This window comes from Rhincodon typus, chromosome 5 (assembly GCF_021869965.1).
Source record: "Rhincodon typus isolate 14 chromosome 5, sRhiTyp1.1, whole genome shotgun sequence".
Taxonomy (NCBI): domain Eukaryota; kingdom Metazoa; phylum Chordata; class Chondrichthyes; order Orectolobiformes; family Rhincodontidae; genus Rhincodon; species Rhincodon typus.
Window position 1 is genome coordinate 65,138,499 of NC_063336.1, and position 14,516 is coordinate 65,153,014.

At 40.4% G+C, this 14,516-nt stretch overlaps 1 protein-coding gene across 8 annotated transcripts in view; it reads left to right on the plus strand.

Moving 5' to 3' along the window:
• The window catches only part of LOC109915467 (CD2-associated protein), a 217,532-nt gene that overhangs the window by 95,443 nt on the left and 107,573 nt on the right, over positions 1-14,516 (plus strand). The gene's annotated exons all lie outside the window — the stretch shown is intronic.

Consider the following 14,516-nt stretch of genomic DNA (forward strand, 5'->3'; position numbering starts at 1 on the left):
TGGCAGGTTTGCCTTGTCTGGGTGTGACGCATTTTCCACATCCATTCATGAGCACTTTTTTCCCATCACACGTTCAGAATGAAATGAGGATGAAGGCATAGATCTAATCATCAACAATCAGTCAATGTTTATTCTTTAAATAGTATTCCTTCTAAGCTATTTTCTGCAATGTTTAAAATTTTGTCTATGGAGAATATTTGGCTAATTCTGCACTGTAATGTTATTCAGGCAAGCTATGGACAATTTTATTGAATAGAATCAGAATATGATTTTGAATTGTTTGCACATTCACACATTTAATGGTTCACTGTCCGTCTCTCTCTGTCTGTTTCTGTCTCTCTCTCTCTCTCTCTCTCTCTCAATATTAAAACTTGTTCCATTTATTATCATAGTAAAGATTTGGTTCATTCTTTTTATGGGTCAGTGATTCTGTCATCCATATAATAGTCCCAAGATGGTGTTTTTCCCACATTCTGAACTATGTTAACTATTTTTGGAATGATGGCTTCAATCCACTTTGAGAGTCACTCTTGACTTGCCTGACATGAGTGATCCTTTCTCTGTGCAGACCAACGATCAGTCTGAACGTGATTTCTCAGGCTTTGAGTTTTGAAGCCATGTTCCTCACTGCTCTACTCCTTTTGCCCGTCATATCTTCCATCTAATCCCTACAGACAGGTTCCCAATATACTCCACTGATCTTGCCAGGGCATCTTAGCATAGAGGATGGTTTAACTTTAGAAATGATTCAAGAAGAAGTTTCATCATAAGTCAAAAGTCTTACTCTGTGAATAGCTTCTTTGAGAAAAATGTACTTACAACAAAATACCCTCTTTTCTGAATTTTCCTTCCTTTTCTTGCTTTGATGTATTGACTTTGCCTTGAGACTTAAATAGAATGTTTGCGTTGAATTTTGCATCTGATTTGATGGGTAGCTAACACGCTTCACCATTCGCCTGTAAAAACTGTCAGCAGCTTGTAGAGAGTCTGTACGTCTGGAGTTGAGCAGAAATCCAGAAGTTGTTGTCAGTGATTCCTCACACCTCCATGAAATGCATTGCTGAAGCCCTAAAAAGGGCAATTAAATAGAAATTGCAGAACTGAAAGGAGATTGCCCTTTTATACCTCAGGTTTGCTGTAATAGTCCTCGGAGGAAAAGGACATCTTTTTAAAGGTTGTATAACTAGATTTGTACCAGTGCATGAAAAGCAAATTGTATCTTTATGGAATATCAAATTCCTCCATTAGGGTTAAAAAGCATCCACACTTTTAACATTTATTTTAATATTTGTTGAAATTTTAGGATTGTTCTCTCCCTTCCCCCCCCCCCCCCCCTTTTTTTCTTTCTCTTTTTTTCTCTTTCTCTCTCTCTCTCTCTTTTTCTCTCTTTTTCTCTCTCTCTTAAATATGAATGTAGGATAATCAGTGCATTTTACTCCTTGCTGCCTGTGAGAATGCTTCAGTGTGGTTGGCTGCATTACATGATCTCGCTGTTGCTGGATGCCCGGAGTTTTCTTTGGCTTGGAGCTAACAACAGGAAAGAGAATTAAACATCAAAAATTAGTGGATCTTTGAGAGCCACTTTCTTCACGATCAGCAGCAACACAGTCACTTCATTGCTGTGGGTGATTTCTAGGCCGTGGATGATATTTTTTTTAAAAGGAGAGGCTCGTCGTACTATTGGATGAGTCAACCTCGACTCCTACTGGCGATGAGGTGGGCCAGGTCTGGTTGCAATCACACCAGATTTTGTCCATACGTTTTGCTTGGCTTCACTGAAAATTAAGTGCATTGGAAGATCAATTGAAAATAGGGTTACAGTTTCAAACCTCTTAGTTGGTATTAAGTGGAGGTTATGCATCATGAGACAAAAATTGGTGGGAAAGCTCAGCAAGTCTGGCAGCATCTGTGGAGAGAAATCAGAATTAACATTTCGGGTTGAGTGACCCTACCTCAAGTCACTCGAACCAAAACATTAACTCTGATTTCTCTCCACTGATGCTGCCAGACTTGCTGAGCTTTTCCAGCAATTTCTGTTTTTGTCCCTGACTTAGAGCATCTGCAGTTCTTTTGGGTTTTTATTATGGATCGTGAAACTGGCCAAACATATTGTGGAATTCAGAGACAGTTGGAATGCATTCTTTGCTGCTGGCAGCATCATGAGATGATCAAAAGCTCTCAATTTGATTTTTTTTCAGCAGGATGAACTTTACACAAGTGTTGTTTGAGCCACTTTAATTGTAAAACTGAAGTCAATGACAATTTTGGACTAAGCTGGAAAAGCTGATATCAGTAGGAGTCTAATTCTGACTTGTGATTAACCGTGCAAAAGTGTGACTTCACAAGATTAGCAGAATTTAAGTTAACTGTATAAGTACAAAAGTGTATCACTTTAAAGGTGGTTGGTAATCAGCCTGTCCATTTCGGAACATTGTGTTGCACCTTTGGGCTGACTGCGGCATGGTCTCATCTGTTGATCAAAGTCGATCTGTCTTCCTCCTTGTTTCTTAGGTGACTGACTGACAGCTAAAATGTGATGTCTATTAACCTTTGCTAGTCACTACCTCTGTGCAGAGTGAGTGAGTGGTCTTCCCGAATTCTGGTTTGGACAGCACATCGTCAGGCTTTTATTAGTTCAATGGTACGTGATTTATGTTGATTGGTTTCTTAAGGCAATGGTCATGTGTCACTCCCTGTTGTATCCTCATTGGCTCTTTGAAGTGTTTGTCAGTTGCATGACCCACCCCCTCCTTGTTATAGCCATTCTTATTCTCTCACATCTTGCTGGAAGACATAAGATTTAATAGAGTGCCTTGAGAAAGTTTTTGTGTCTGCTTGTTTGAGATAAGACAGCATGTTGTTGAATGTTCAGTTTTTGTACTCTTCATCCCATATGCCTTTATTGATATTCAGCTATCAATATTAAACTTAGTTTAAAACTATCAATCAGGCAGGTGTTCATCAGTGTGTTTTTGTCAATGAATGTAACTTAACATTTGCTAATGTGTGTTTATCATACTGCTTTGAACGGAATTAATTAAATATCACAAGAAGTAACAAAATTGCATGCAAACCTAAGACTCATACAAATTATGAAGAATGCAAACAGTGTCTAGGTCAATGCATTAAGGTGAGCAAGATGTTAGAAGTGATATAATACAAAAATACAGTGTGTCATATTAAGTAGTAAAAGTCAAAATAATTGCGTAGTTACAAAAACTGACTACATCCCCCTTGGTGCTTAATTATAAGCAAGTGTATATCAGTTTATCATGTAATTTGAAAGGAAGTGATTGCTTGGCTTTAAGGCACTATAAGTTAAACTTAACTAATTGGGACACAGGGCTAAAAGGTTTGAAACCTAATTGTTTTCACTTCACACAAAGGGCCTTTGAGTTGTTAAGGTTAGTTTACTTGAGAGTTTTCAGGTTCTGTAGCTTAGCACGATCAATCTTGGTTTTGCAACATTTTTGCTGTAATCAAACAATAAAATGTAGCAGCGGCCTCCAACATTTGTCTTGCAAAGAAACTGTAGGCCATGTGGTGTTTCTCACTTGTCAGCTGAAGTGTCAGTCACATTCTATAGTAGTGTCCTGTACTGATGGTAGTTAAGTGGAATATAACATTGCATTCATTAATAAACATAGTTGGATTGCTTGATGATCATGTGTAAGTAAAGGACAAGCTAATCGTTGAAAAAAATCCTCCAAGAATATGTCAGTTCAACTATAGTATTTCACTACACTATCCTATAGAATTTCAACAACAGCACGGCAGATATAGCATAATTAAAGTTTTCTGGAATCCATAAATGTTGAACTGACTTGTTTCTGTCACATTTTCCTGTTCCTATTAATTACACATTTTTTGCACCGCTCTGAAACTCTGTTCAAAATCCTGTTTTTATTCCACGGGTAGTTCAACATATCTGCCACTTTGAGGAAATCTGGAAAAGTTTAGGAAAATGAAATGTTGAAGGAAATTCATGGAAGGAAGTAGAATTTCTATTTTATGTACCTGGCAGTAGCCAACAAGTCAGGCTGCTTATCATTGGACGTAAAGTAAACAATCCTTCTGTTCTACCCCACCAGTGTTGTTTAACAATGCTTATCCTGGAGTTCAAAATTCCATACTGGATCATTAATCACGATTTGTTTCTGAGGTTTAAATTAAACATTTAGTTATAGACTATTCAGGAGTATGGGTCTGTGCTCACTGATAATGACTTGAGAATATTTTGTCACTTATAAAAATGATTTGGATGTGAGTATAGGATGAATGCAGTTTAATTTAGATAAATGTGAGGTGCTGCATTTTGGAAAAGCAAATCAGGGCAGCACTTGCACACTTAATCGTAAGGTCCTGGGGTGTTGCTGAACAAAGAGACTTGTGAAGGTTCATAGTTCCTTGAATGTGGAGTCGCAGGTAAATAAGGTAGTGAAGAAGGCGTTTAGGATGCTTGCCTTTATTAGTCAGTGTATTGAGTATAGGAGTTGGGAGGTTATGTTGGCGCTGTACAGGACACTGGTTAGGCCACATGTGGAATACTGCATTCATCTGGTCTCCCTGATATAGGAAGAAAGTTGCAAAAAAGATTTACAAGGATGTTGCCAGGGTTGAAGGGTTTGAGCTATAGGGAGACACTGAATAGACTGGGGCTATTTTTCCTGGAGTTTCAGAGGCTGAGGGGTGACCTTTATAGTGGTTTATAAAATCATGAGGGACATAGGGTGAATACCCAAAGTCTTTTCCCTGCGGTGGGAAGTCGAAAACTATAGGGCATAGTTTAAGGTGAGAGGAGAAAGATTTGAAAGGGTCCTAAGGGATAACTTTTTCACACAGAGGATGATGCGTGTATGGAATGAGCTGTCAGAAAGTGATGGAGGCTGGTACAATTACACTATTTAAGAGACATCTGGAAGGGTACATGAATACGAAGGGTTTAGAGGGATATGGGCCAAGTGCTGGCAAATGGGACTAGCTTAATTTAGGATATCTGGTTGGCATGGACAAGTTGGACCGAAGGGTCTGTTTCTGTGCTGTACATCTCTCTGACTCTTTACTTAAGTTTTCCATTCAAATGCATTGCAAGAGTAATTTAGTCTTTTTCAAAAACTCCTGAAAGAATGCAATTAATCTTCACTGAACATTTTCATTCAGAAGCACATTTTAATAAGGGTAATATTTCCTCCAGGCTTCAGTTGTGTCTCTGAACATGAATCAGAATTAAGTGAGCAGGTGTGTGTTAGAGTGTAGACTAATATTTCATTTAACAACAGAAAATTAGCAAGGATTGTTCAGCTGTTCCATTTAATAGCATGCATAAAGCTTAAATGAAACAAAATTAAAAATTTGTTTCTATCTATTCATGACTTGGATTTGTCATAGTTGCTGATATTATCCTCAGACAGACCTGTATTTAAAGAAAAAAGAAGTGATCATACTTTTTCCTGAGCACAGCTTTACAGGGTTAGCTCCTGGCTTTACAGAAATGGCTATTTCACAACCCCAATGCACGTTGGTCAACTTTATACAACAAATGTATTGGGATTCCTTCAGTTCCATGTTCTCCAAGATCAGCTTTATTGGCAAGCTTATGACCAAGGCTCCAGGTATCTTCTGCCTGTCTAAGCCTGACACCACGATTGCTGTGCAATCATGGCTATCCTGATTGAATCACTGTTTGCTGTATGTTTCGCTAACTGATGGAAGGGCATATGGTGCTCACTTTAGGCCATGAAAAGTGCCCTTTATCCCTAGGATTATCCTGTAAAGTGAGGTTGTCTCAAATGTAAGAGAAGTAGGTGAACACCAAAGGAGTGGATATTGACTACAAGAATCCTCAAATCTGCTCCACCATTTCATTCAGTACAATCAGTGTATGTGTGTCTGTGTGTGTCCATCTACCCCCTATAACCTTTGATTCCCTTGCACAGCAGGAACTTACTGCTGTCTTAAAGGGATTTCATAATCCCACATCCTCCAGCTTCTGACACAAAGTTACACAACACTCAGAAAGACAAATCTCCTCAGCTTGGCCCGAAAGATCACCTCTAAATTGAAAATGGTGCTGTCTATTTCTAGACTAACCCACAAGAAGAAACATCCTTTCCACTTCCAACTTGTCAAGCCAGATCAGGATCTTACAAACTTTAAATTAAGTCACCACTCATACTTTTAAACTCCAGTGGAGATGAACCCAACCAGTCCAACTATCCTCCTAAAGCAATGCGCATATTCTAGATATCAATCTGGTTAATCTTTTCTGAGCTGCTTCAAAACGTTTGCATCTTTCCTTAAATTGGGAAACTGAAACTGCACACAGTATTCAAGATACGGTCTCACTAATGCCTTTTACACCAAAGCATCTCATCCTTTTCAATCTTTTTCTAATCAACCTGTTCAGAGATGTTATCAGACATTCTGGAGAAGATGGGACTTGACCCTAGGTCTCCTGGTTCACAGGTAGGGACGTACCATCCTTTTGTGTTCATTTTGTCGTGTATTGGTGGATAGCACCCCATTAGCTGCCATGATTACGTGCAGTATGTACATACTAGGTTTCTGTAATGCCTTGCATGAGAGCACCTAAATCCTCTGCACTTCAGAATTCTGCAGCCATTCTCCATGTAAGCAATACTTCATTTTTTTTATATTCTTCCTACCAAAGTGATCACATTTCGCCACATTATACTCTATCAGATTATTTCCCACTCACTCAAACTGTTGAAATTTGTCTCCAACCTCCTTATGTCATCTTCACAATGCATTTTTCAATCTGTCTTGGTGGTGCCTGCTAATTAGTTATCATCTTCACTGCCCTTAGAGTCATAGAGATATACAACATGGAAACAGACCCTTGAGTCCAACTTGTCCATGCTGACCAGATATCCTACTTAAATCTAGTCCCATTTGCCAGCATTTGGCCCATATCCCTCTGAGCCCTTCCTGTTCATATACCCATCCAGATGCCTTTTAAATGTTGTCATTGTACCAGTCTTCGCCACTTCCTCTGGCAGCTCATTCCACATACGCACCTCCCACTGTGTGGAAAGAGTTGCCCCTTAGGTCCCTTGTAAACCTTTCCCCCCTCACCTTAAATCTATGCCCTCCAGTTTTGGACTTCCCCACCCCGGGGAAAAGTCCTTGTCTATTTACCCGATCCATGCCCCTCATAATTTTATAAACCTCTATAAGATCACCCCTCTAGCCTCCAACGTTCCAGGGAAAATAGCCCCGGTCTATTCAGCTACTCCCTATAGCTCAAACCCTCCAACCCTGGCAACATCCTTGTATACCTTTTCTGAACCCTTTCAAGTTTCATAACATCCTTCCTATAGCAGGGAGACCAGAATTGAATGCAGTATTCCAAAACTCAACTAACCAACGTCCTGTACAGTTGCAATATGACCTCCCAATTTCTATACTCCATGCACTGACCAATAAAGGCAAGTATACCAAATGCCGCCTTTACTATTCTATCCATCTGTGACTCTACTTTCAAAGACATGTGAACCTGCACTTCAAGGTCTCTTTGTTCAGCAACACTCCCCTGGACCTTACCATTAAGTATACAAGTCTTGCCCTGATTTGTCTTTCCAAAATGCAGCACCTCCCATTTATATAAATTAAACTCCATCTGCCACTCCTTGGCCCGCTGGCCCATCTGATCAAGATCCCATTGTACTCTGAGGTAACCTCCTCCGCTGTCCACTACAACACCAATTTTGGTGTCACCTGCAGACTTCTAAACCGTACCTTCTATGTTCAAATCCAAATCATTTATATAAATGACAAAAAGCAGTGGATCCAGCATCGATCCTTGTGGCTAGTCACAGGCTTCCAGTCTGAAAAGCAACCCTTCACCATCACCCTCATTCTTCTACCTTTAAGCAGCTCTGTATCCAAATGGCTATTTCTCCCTCTATTCTGTGTGATCTAACCTTGCTAATCAGTCTACCATGAAGAACCTTGTCAAGTGCCTCAATTAAGTCCACATAGATCACGTTCACCACTCTGTCCTCATCAATCCTGCTTTACACTTCTTCAAAGATCTCAATCAAGTTACTGAGACATGAGTTCCCATGCACAAAGCCACGTTGACTATCCCTAATGAGTCCTTACTTTTTGAAGTACATGTAAATCCTGTCCCTCAGGATTCCCTCCAACAACTTGCCCACCATTGATGTCAGGCTCAGCGGCCCATAGTTCCCTGGCTTTTCCATATCGCCTTTCTTAAATAGTGGCACCATGTTAGCCAACCTCCAGCCTACCGGCACTTCACCTGTGGTTATCGATGATACAAATATCGCAGCAAGGGTCCGAGCAGTCACTTCCCTAGCTTCCCACAGAGTTCCAGGGTACACCTGATCAGGTTTTGGGGATTTATCCACATTTATACATTTTAAGACATCCAGCACTACCGCCTCTAATATGGACATTTTTCAAGATATCACAGTTTATTTCCCCAAGTTCTCTAACTTCCATATCCTTCTCCACAGTAAACACTGATGCAAAATACTCATTTAGCATACCCCCATCTCCTGTGGTTCCACACATAGGTGCCCTTGCTGATCTTTAAGGGGCCCTATTTTCTCCCTCGTTACCCTTTTGCCCTTAACATACTTTTTCAATTCTCCTTAACCCTATTTGCCAAAGTTATCCGAGTCATTGATATAAACTGTTCAGGAAAAAATTTGAAGCCACATCACAGACTTTTGCAGAGCTCCATTCATCACATTCTGCCCATCAGACAGTCAGAAGCTAGTGATCTTGTGATGCTAGTTTGCCATAGCACAGGAGTGGTATTCTCCACTAATAGACTGCTGCTATCAAGCCAAAAGATGTTCTGCCTCCAAGGCAAATGAGTTATGACGTATTTGTGATTTAGCGCTAGTGTGATGCCAACAATGTAGGCTGTAATTCCAATGACTGAGTCCCAGGACTATATTGAAACACATCCCTTTGAAGGCAGTTTTCAGCATGCCAACCGTGCTCAACCAGCCCATGATTGCAGATTCAAAACATTGTGTCCAGTATTGGATGTGATTCTGCTATTGGGGAGCATTTACTAAATAATTGTACCTGTGTACAAAGAATTGCCTAACAAACCAGGAGCAGCACGGTGGCTCAGTGGTTTAGGGGTGGCATAGTAGCTCAGTGGTTAGCACTGCTGCCTTACAGTGCCACGGAGTTGGGTTTGATTCCCGCCTTGGCTGACTGTCTGTCTGTGTGGAGTTGCACGTTCTCCCCATGTCTGCGTGAGTTTCCTTTGGGTGCTCTGGTTTCCTCCCACAGTCGAAAGATGTGCAGGCGAGGTGGATTGGCCATGCTAAATTGCCCACAATGTTCAGGGGTGTGTACATTCGGTCGGTTACATGGGAAAGGGGTAGGAATGGGTCTGGGTGGGATGCTCTTCGGAGGGTCGGTGTAGACTTGTTGGGCCGAAGGGCCTGTTTCCATACTATAAGGATTCTGTGAAACCAATTAAAGATTGGAGTTGGACTCAACTCCTGATTCGTTTGTGCATCCTAAAAGCATGTATTTTCTCACACAGGACCCTGTTCTTTGTAGGTAAAAACAGTAAGTCCACAAGTTGTGCCATTTTCGCTGAGGGAAAGGGCTGTGGAGACTGACAAATTCTGCTACATTCCCACGGTAATCCCCTGACCAATCAGAAATGCCTTGGTTGGTTTCGTTTCAATCATTTACATAAGATTCAGTTCCTGCTGTGTTGGTGTGCCAAACATAGTTCAACCTATCAGCTCCTCTTATGCTGTATAAATTGCTCTTTAATTATTAACTTGTTTCATATTTTACATTTGTGATGATACTATGGCTTTAAGAGGTATGTTTTGTCCTGGTTCTTTTTATGAAGAAAGGTTGAGATAGAGGTACCAATTGATCTACTCGGAGCCAATAAAGCCAACACTGTGAGGACTTTTTTTTTTAAATATTGGAACAATAGAAGCAGTTTGAATGGGTGGGGTCAAGCTCCCACAGAACCAGGATTTGTAGTTTTAGTTTCTCAGTGGCAGTTTGCTGCAGTACATCTCTCCCTGCTACTCTCTCTGAATTTTCTCTTGATGTTTTGCCTCCAAGACTGGAGAATTGCACGTGAGACAATCTATTTTACTGAATTTGCCTTTGCCAGGACTGTGTTTGTGGGATGTTACTATATTGGAACAGTAATTGTTTAGGTGTTAAATAATCTGTTATTCTATTAAGTTTTCCAGTGGAGTTGTTATTCCAATTTCTTCTCTCTCTTTTGTTGTATTTTAACTATAGAGTATGAATAAAGTGTGTTTTGCTTCAAGCCTGGTAATTTGACCAATCGAGTGACATCTAGAATGCAATGCCTGGCATTGCCTTTAAAATAAGAAAAGTTTAGGGTCCTTTTGATATATTTTGACGGGGTTTGGTATGGTCCAATTCAGACTGATAAGTACAAGGCACATATCATTTACATCATGTCTCTTTACAGAGAGATTCAGATGTATATTTGCACGCGGGTCACTGAATTTTTATAAACAGTTGGAATCAAAATTCTGCTTTGTCTCTTTTCTTCTTCCTCTTGGCACAGGGATCTTTGAAGCACTTTCTCCTGTTCTGTCCTTGGTGGGATGAGATGAAAGATTAAATCTTCGATGTGTGGCTCAATGCTATTCTAGATGATGCCTTTACTTTGAGGAGGACTGGCCATAAAGTTTCCGAATCATTAATAAATCAATGGCTTGCAATAAAAAAAATCATCCATATGCTGTAGGAAAATAATTAGTCTAAGCATACACATTTGTGTGATAGCCACGTCACTGCTCCTTCCTTGTGTCAGTCAGCATTGTTGGCAGAGCTGAATCTGTATCCTTGTGCTCTATAGCTTAAATTATGGCTTTTTGAGTAACAGTCTGACTTTCAAAAGACAAAAATCTATAAGCCACTGCTTATTTATTCATTTATTTACACTGGTTAAGTGGGGGATATTGTACTTCATTTGAAATACTGGTGACAGATGGATAAGAGACTGAAAAGGTCAATGAATAGATGAGAAACCTATAAAAGTATAAGACAACAGCCGAATGAAAGATGTGGGAAACTTCCAACAGGAAACAAGCTTGGCTTTTGGCTGGCTGCAGTGGTGATTGGCAGAAATATGTAATTGCTTGAGGTTGGAAATGACATTTAAATTTAAAAGGAAAAATATTAATAACTAACTTATGTTAGGACTAAGCACCAGGTCTGGATGGATTGCATCTGCACATTTTCGAAAAATTTCTGGGAGGATTGACAGAAGCACCAAGACTGAAGTGTAACCTTTCATAATAGAAAGATGTAATGCCAGAAGAATAGTGGTATAGCTAACTACCTGTATTTAAAAGATGAGGATCAGGTAGTCAGCCAGCTTAATATTGTTTGTCAGAAAAATAGTGAAATCCCTGCTAAAGGAGAAAATAGAAAAAAAAAATCAAGAAATAAATATATAATGAAGTATATTTGGGATAGAATTCAAAAATGAAATTTTACCTGACAAACTTTGGTGAATTGCTTGAAGCAGCAACTGAGACTGGACAATATGGTAAAGTAAATATAATTTAAATAGCATTTCAAAAGACATTTGGTACAGTGTCAAATAATAGACCAATGAATAAGATCAGAACTCCGAGCAAGGGAGCAACGATTATAGAATCTCTGCAGTGCAGAAAGAGTCCATTTGGCACGTCGATTCTGCACTGACCTGCCGAAGAGCATTCCACACAGACCCAACCCACTACCCTATCCCTGTAACCCTGCACTTCCTATGGCTAACCCACCTAACCTACACATCCCTAGAAACTGCGGGGCAGTTTAGCTTGGCTAATCCACCTAACCTGTATATCTTCTGGACAGTGGGAGGAAACCGGAGCAGCCAGAGGAAACCATGCAGACACAGGGAGAACTCCACACAGTCACCTGAAGGTGGAATTGAACCCGTGTCCTTGGCGCTGTGAGGCCGCAGTGCTAACCACAGAGCCACCATGCCGCCCCACGGTGAATAAAGATTTGACAGAAGGTGAAAAGTGGGTTCTACAACCGCATGTTCGCAATTTGCATTGATTCAAATTTTGCAATCAAATGTAGTTTAATTTAGCTAATGGCAGCAAATTGGGAGGGGTCATCACCATTGAGGAAGACTGCAATTATTTCTAGGAAGCAATTATTAAACTTAGAAAATGGGCCCACACTTGACAGATTAATTACAATGTAGATACGTGTGAGATATTTCCTCAAATGCTTTGATCAGGTCTGGAAAACCTATTTCGATCCTGATTGGACCAAAACAAATCACACTTTTCTCTTTTTAGAGGATTTCTTGTGAGATTTTCTGATCTTCTCATCCTGTTAGCTGCAATAGGCCAGTGAGCCAGGCAGCCAGCAGTACCAACACATGTCCTTCTTTCGTGACAATTCCTGCTGTATTTCAGGATTTAAAGCTCTTGAAACTCCTTTCAGAGCCCTGCATGAAAGTAACAGGTAATAGTGAATGGTTGAGTTGGCAGGTGGATGAGGGTTAGGGGAGTATCAAAGTTAACGAAAGCTTGGAGTAGTTTGGTGGATTAATGTCGGGTGGGGGGTGGTTGGGCAGAATGTTGGGAGTTGTTGGTACACACTTAATTACTAAAGTGATCATGGGATGGAAATGGGCTGCGGTGAGGAGTCATGCTAGGTTGCAGCGGGGGCTACGGTTGGATCTGTGGGATGTCGAAGATGGTTATTTTAATGGGGTTGAGTCCGGAGAAAGTAGCTATCAGGTCTCTATGGGCAGTTGGGAGGAATGGGCGGTAGTTGGTTAAGGAGAGAGCTGGAGTAGAGTTTATTCTAGAGGAGTGTTAGGGGAACTTGTGGGTCACATTTGGTGGGTTTAGTATAAGGCCCAGGAGAGGCTTGTTAGGGGCTTTGTCTGAGATGGGGTGTGGGTGCATTTGGCTGTCTGTAATTCTTCTCCCTATTCCTAGATAACCAGACCACTCAGAATCCTGTCAGTGGTGGGGACATTATCAGCAGCATCCAGACATTGACTGATTTCCCATCAGATGTTTCCACTTCCAGAGCAATTCCCAGGGTGTCAGATGCAGTGGTTCTGATGCACAACTCCTGTCTATGCTGTGCAACAACTATCATCTTCAGTGAAGATGTGGTCCATTATTTTTTGATTAGAAAAGTATAGTTATCACACGGTACTTGGAAAATAAGAATCTAAATGGTTGAAGAGCAAAAGGATCTGGTTGTCCAGACATACAAGTTATTCTAAGGAGCAATACAGGTTTATAATGCCATTTTATAAAAGCAAACCGAGATTTATTTTCAGGGGGTTAAAATTGAGAAGTGGAGAGCTTATTATAAACATGTTTTGAAATGTGTTTAGACCACACTTAGAGTACTGTGCACAGTTTTGGTCACTGTAATGCATAAAGGATATATTGTGGCAAGGGTGCAAGAACTGGTGACACTAGGAATGTGAAGGTACATCTACTGGGAGATATTGAACAGGCTGGACCTTCCAACACTGAAGGCAGAAAGGTGACCAAATGTAGATTTTTTTATTACAATTGTGGTAGAGTAGGCACAGAGTATGTTTTGACTTGGGATGAGATAGAAATAAAGAAATTGAAAATAGCTTCTTTCCATGGAAGGTTTTGGGAATGTGGGACACACTGTACCACAATAAGAAGCTCAGGCGAGTAGTAAAGCCATTTAATGGGAGGCTTGGTAATTGTGAGAAAGGAACAGTGGGTTATGCTGATGATGTGAGGACAGATGGAGGGAGAAAAAAAGTTGGAGTGGAGCATGACGTTAATTGTAGACTGGTTAGACCAAACAGTCTGAGTGCTTCATCTCCCACATAATTATTTCTATATGTAGAACCTGTAATTAGAAAATAGCCAAGCTGCGTTACAAACCAGAATAAGTTAAAGAAGGAGCTGTGACAAGATGTGACTAAAATCTTGGCCCTGAAAAGTTTTGAAGTAGATTTTAAAGGAAAAGGCAGGGAGGAGTTCCATTATGTAGGGCCGAAACAGCTGAATGCACGCCCACTAATGTGGCCTGAACAGCATTGAGAAATGCTGAGACGACAGAATTTGACAAATGCTGATTTTTTTTTTGTTCTATTTTTGGAGAGTTATTGGGCTGAAAATGTTTCTTAAGGAGAAAAGTCAAGGCCCAGTAGAAGTATAAACTGCTGGTGCAATGGGCATGGGTGTTCCAGTAGGTTGGCGAGCCTGTCTCTGTGTGGTAGATTTTTGGATGAGCGTAGATTCACGGAGATTGAAGATCTGAAGTTGGAAAGAGAGCAGAGGAATCGCCCTGGTGGTGACTGACATGCATCAAAGTTTTTAACATCTGTATTGATTATAAGGATTTTGTGGCTCACTACTCCATGCAAGTCTCCATTTTTGCATGCAGAAGATGATGTTCAGCAGATATTCTTGAAAAGCAATATAGTGGGATGGCAATTTTGCATTTTGATTCTGTTTAAAGCA